The sequence below is a fragment of the Arachis ipaensis genome, chromosome B10 (genome assembly GCF_000816755.2).
Source record: "Arachis ipaensis cultivar K30076 chromosome B10, Araip1.1, whole genome shotgun sequence".
In the NCBI taxonomy this organism is placed as follows: Eukaryota; Viridiplantae; Streptophyta; class Magnoliopsida; order Fabales; family Fabaceae; genus Arachis; species Arachis ipaensis.
Genome location: NC_029794.2, coordinates 110,370,026 through 110,376,009, shown reverse-complemented (window position 1 = coordinate 110,376,009; position 5,984 = coordinate 110,370,026). Strand labels below are relative to the sequence as shown.

Sequence of the window (5,984 nt, the reverse complement as noted above, 5' to 3'; positions counted from 1 at the left end):
ATTAAATATAAAAAATATATAAAAAAATATACAAAAATAATAATATATCATTTTTTCATACATACACAAATACCTGCCTTCAATAATTGTCATTTCAAAAAAGTAGTAGGCGACTAGATAAGAAAACGACGAAAATAGTTGACCTTGCGACGAATTCAAAAGTATATATAAAAGAAAAATCTATCATTGTAATCAAAATAGAAAAAATTGAGATTTTATGTAAAATTAAAAAAGTAAATTAAGTATGTAAAATGTAAAATTTTAACCAAATTTAAATTATAAAATTGTTAGACTTAGTATAAATTTAGTAAAATTGATTTACTTATTTAGAATTGTAATATTGAAAAATTTTAAGAGTTAAATTGATATTCTAATTACTATAATTGTAAGTGATCACAACTATAAAAAATGGGATAATTTCAATAATTCATATTTTGACACTGTTTCACTCGTTTTTTAGTCGACTTTGACAGGGGTGTCAAAATGAGCTTGTATCAAAATTTCAAGTATCGAAAAATAGATACGATTCTCCTGAAAAAGAGTGAGCTCGACCCAAAAATTACTTAATTAATGTCAATGTAATTTATGTCAAAATTGCTAGTGGTAAATTTTATGATAAACGACAAAAGAATAAATAATTAAATAAAAAAAGACGATGAAACACAAAATATTGATTTAAACAAAGTAATAATGAAATTTAAAGAAACTAAATTAAACTGAATCATATAAACAAAAGGAAACAAGTAAAAAATCGACTTCTAACACTCACATGCACTTGCACTCTATATTTTTTCATTGCGTCATGGAGATTGAAAATTTGATGAGCTTATGTAATGATCTAGTGTTTCTGATTAAAGTCCTCGAACTCTTCTGAGTTTTTACTATTTATAGATCATAGAAATAGACTTGTCATGGAGCATATTTATCCACTATCTTCTTCATTTTTTTTCAGTCATGACCTTGTCTTGACTATGAAAAATTTTGACTTGCAAGTTCTGATACCCATGTCTTTCCTAATCTTCAAAGTTCCACATTTCTTCAACTTGCTCAACAAATTTTGCACCCATGTCCTTCACTCAATTTAAAGGTCTGAGTATCAAGTCTTGATCATCAGAAAAAAGAAATAACTACTCTTTTGACTCCAATACTTTTTATATTATCTTTTTTCCACTTCGACTTGCCTATTTGTACTTCTGTAGTTGAAACACTATTTTTTTGGTCGAAATCATTGATAATAAAAAAAATTTATTTTTTGTACCAACAGACACATTAGTAAACAAATATTAAAATTCTGAAATAAGTAAATTTGTTTTGGATTAAAATTAACAAGATAAAAATTGAGCGTCAGACCTTTGTCTACGCTGATGATCGGTACTTACTATGCCTTTATGAGTGAAGAGGACAAAGGCAAACAAGTTGCCTTTGCTAAAAGAACCATATCTTCAATTTGGTTATTTTTCAAAGATACACCATAAGTAACTTGCAGCAATGTCACTTTGACCATATAAAGTGAAGACAAGACCAATAAATAATGCACGTTAATCTGAAAGGAAGAAGAGAGAAGAAAAGTGGATATTGCCTTTATCCATGACCGTCGGAATTGTATGTCAATAATCACGTTAAATCACTCAGTTCTCTACTATAAATTAGTGAATAAATTATTACCATATATACACTTATTTCATACTGTTATACTAATTATGCTTCCCAAAATAAAAGATGAGAAAATATAGGGTGTCAGCATTTTTATTAAAATTTGGTCAGTATTTAACCATAAAAAAAAAAAAAATTTATGTTATTTGATGAAATTTTACACTATTAAAAACATCAATGATAATTAATTGATAGCTACAAATCACAAAACTTATTGGTCTCCTAATCCTCCTCATAAAAGATTAAACAAAGGTGGAAATTCAGGTGCAGTCGACTTCAGGTGAAGTTGATACTGAGAGCCGTTAAATAATTTGATTGATTTGACTAAATTTTTATCTAATAGCTTTCAGGTACAACTTTACGTGAAGTCGATTTCATCTGAGTTTTTACCTTAAACAAAACGTAAATCAGGATTCGAATTCTAATAAAAGATTAAACGAAACATACCCTCTTACGAGTACCGCTTTTACGGGCATCAAAGTTTATGCTTTATCAATACAAAAATCATAAAACATATGCAGCATCGAAGACAAGCAAATGAACAAGAACTATTTATAAATTATTAAAACATACTTTGCAAAACTTCAAAGTGCTCGAATATACAAGAAAAACCTTCACACACTTTCGAAGGATTTAAAAGTAATGGGTATAAGATTTGACTAGAAAATAAAAGGAAGTTACAATAAATGAAATTGAAAATAAATAAAGGTTACATAAACGTAAAGTGTAAAATGGTAAAAGACAATAAAAAAAAAATAAAAAGTGTTTTTGTGAAGGTTGACTGTGGTATAGTTCGTCTTTCGATGATTGTCTGTAAATTTTTTGTTTGGATGAGTTATACTTTGACACTAAGAAAACATCGAGGTAGACACCTACAAAAGGTATTCCAACACTTAAATCAGTGAATGAATAATAAGTTTTATATTCCAGTATTTCTTAAATCAACCTCTCACCTTTTGTTTATGCTTATTCTCCCTTTTATAAAAGGGATAGGCATTTTGTGTTTACCGAGTTAAACTAGTAACGTATGAAGATATATGGTAATGTTTTGATATGTTTATGATATTAGTAGCCGACTTATAACGTTTATAGCTGAGTTTATATTTGTATAATTGATTTATAACGGACATATCATAGCCCCCAATCTTGGCTTGATGATATTTAGGTTTAGTTTGGTAAAGCTTTTACTTTTTAAAAGTAACTTATAAAAGCTAATTTTTAAAAGATAGATTTTTAAAGGTTGTAGCATTTATGTTTGGTAAATTAAATTAAAAATAGTTTTCAATAAACACAAGTAACAACAATTATGTTTGGTAAAATAACTTTTAAAATTTAAAAATACTATAATGGACATAAATGTAAGCATTAAATTTGAAAATTAGTTAACATATGAGGTTATATTAGACTTTTAAATTTTGAAAAGAACAAGTCAACTTTGAAAAACTCTATCTTAGGTGCTTATAAAAGTACCTCGATCTTTTAAAAACTGTAAGCACAAGCATATGGTTTTTTTGATTTATCAAATATAAAAGGAGGAACTTGAGCTTTTAAAAAGCACAAGCACCTCTTCAAAAAGCTTTACCAAACCAAACTTTAATAAAGCAGGTTGAGCTTTTAAATACTGATTTATAACTCGGCGTTTTTATCATTATACGTATATAATACCCAGATCAACATACTTTATTAAAATAAATTAAAATTAAAATACAATAATAGAAGGTCGAGAGATCTTTTAAAGCAAAAGACTGTTTATTGAATTGACATCGTTTCGTTTTCCTATGTTATTTAAACAGTTGGTTATTTAAAAGAGGGGAAAAGGAAGGTTTGGATTTATGAAAAAGAACTCAAACAGTTTCATAAATTTTGGAAGATATCTGTTTGGAATTACAATCGTGTTTCATAAAGGAACAACTTCAAAAGAAACACTTTCCAAGGGTAAATAAGTATGAGCAAGAGAGGTTAGTGTGTTTTATTATCTTTGTTGTTGTTTTTCTTTCTTTTTCTACATTTTCTGGAAAACAATGGGTGTTGAGAAGTTAAAAGAGTTGCAAAAAGAGGATGATGGTTCGTATAAGTAGGTTGGGAAAGATATTAAGATTTGTGGTTCATTGTTTGTGGATAAAGAGAGTGTACCTGGAGTTGTGAAATAAAAAATAGTGAGGGAGGATTCTGGTGTTCGAATATAATTGTTATCGTGTACTAGCGCAAAACGGGTTTTTACAAGAGGAAAATGTTTCGAAGTTTTCTACATGCATAGCTGTGTGTTACAAGAATTGCGGGTGAAACTTCCGTTTACTAATTTTGAGTATTCTATTTTAAAACAATTGAACTGTGCTCTATCTCAACTCTATCCAAATGGATGGACGTTTTTGAATGTTTTGAAATTATACTTGATTTTCTTGACCTTCACTAGGGTTATTTTTCTCACTTTTTTAAGCCAAAGGGGTTTGGAAAAGGGTGTGGGTGAATTTAAATAGTACTTCTGGTTTAGGAATATTTAAACTATACAAATCCTCATTTAAGGATTTTAAGAAAATATTTCTAAAGGTAAAAAGTGTTTATGAAGATTTTTTATTTTATCTAGATGAACACTTGGGGGAGAAATTTTCGCTTTATTGGTCCTCACAACTGATACATGTGTTAGGTTATAAGGAAATTAGTAGTAGAAATGAATGTATAATAGAGTTTTTGTTAAGCTTTATAAAAAGGGATAAGCTGATGTTTGTGTCTAAGTTGCTGTTATGGGAAGAGGATAGAGAGTCGGTGCTTAAATATTTGGGTAAGTGGTGCACGAAATCGTGATCGTTCATTCCTTGGTAACGGCGCTAAAGACTTAATACGCACGTTCATAATCTTAATTCTATCACAACTTCGCACAACTAACCAGCAAGTGCACTGGGTCGTCCAAGTAATAAACCTTACGTGAGTAAGGGTCGATCCCACGGAGATTGTCGGCTTGAAGCAAGCTATGGTCACCTTGTAAATCTCAGTCAGGCGGATTCAAATGGTTATAAAGTTTTAATAATTAAAAGATAAATAAAACGTAAAATAAAGATAGAGATACTTATGTAATTCATTAGTGAGAATTTCAGATAAGCGTATAGAGATGCTTAGTTCCTTCTGAATCTCCGCTTTTCTACTGCTTTCATCCAATCCTTCATACTCCCTTCCATGGCAAGCTGTATGTTGGGCATCACTGTTGTCAATGGCTACATCCCGTCCTCTCAGTGAAAATGGTCCAAAATGCGCTGTCACCGCATGGCAAATCATCTGTCGGTTCTCGATCATACTGGAATAGGATTCAGTAATCCTTTTGCGTCTGTCACTACACCCATCACTTGCGAGTTTGAAGCTCGTCACAGCCATCCCTTCCCAGATCCTACTCGGAATACCACAGACAAGGTTTAGACTTTCCGGATCTCAAGAATGGCCGCCAATAATTCTAGCCTATACCACGAAGACTCTGATCGTAGATCAGGAGGCTAAGAGATATGCATTCAAGCTTGCTTTCATGTAGAACGGAAGTGTTTGTTAGGCACGCGTTCATAAGTGAGAATGATGATGAGCGTCACATAATCATCACATTCATCATGTTCTTGTGTGCGAGTGAATATCTTAGAGAAGAAATAGGCTTGAATTGAATAGAAAAACAATAGTACTTTGCATTAATTCATGAGGAACAGCAGAGTTCCACACCTTAATCTATGGTATGCAGAAACTCTACCGTTGAAAATACATAAGTGAAAATAGGGTAGACATGACCAAGTGGCCAGCCTCCCATGGAGGTCTCAGAACGTAAAAGTTACATAATGTGTTCCAGAGATCTAAAAATGATCCAAAGATCCCTAACACAATAGTAAAAAGTTCTATTTATACTAAACTAGTTACTAAGGTTACAAAAATAAGTAAATAATGCAGAAATCCACTTACGGGCCCACTTGGTGTGTGCTTGGACTGAGCATTGAAGCTTTCATGTGTAGAGGTCTTCCTTGGAGTTGAACGCCAGTTTGTAACCTGTTTCTGGCGTTTAACTCTGCTTTGCAACCTGTTTCTGGCGTTTAACTCCAGAATAGGGCAGAGAGCTGGCGTTGAACGCCAGTTTGCGTCATCTAAACTCAGGAAAAGTATGGACTATTATATATTGCTGAAAAGCCCTGGATGTCTACTTTCCAACGCAATTGAGAGCTTGCCATTTGGACTCCTATAACTCCAGAAAATCTACTTTGAGTGCATGGAGGTCAGAATCCAACAGCATCTGCAGTCCTTCTTCAGCCTCTGAATCTGATTTTTGCTCAAGTCCCTCAATTTCAGCCAGAAAATACCTGAAATCA

At 31.6% G+C, this 5,984-nt stretch overlaps 1 long non-coding RNA gene across 1 annotated transcript in view; it reads left to right on the top strand.

Annotated features, from left to right (window-relative positions):
- LOC110268219 overlaps nucleotides 3,435-5,984 on the top strand; it is a 10,528-nt gene continuing 7,978 nt past the window's right edge. The window contains exon 1 of the long non-coding RNA XR_002356331.1: nucleotides 3,435-3,611. This is a non-coding gene — a long non-coding RNA (uncharacterized LOC110268219). The remainder of the gene's footprint in view (nucleotides 3,612-5,984) is intronic.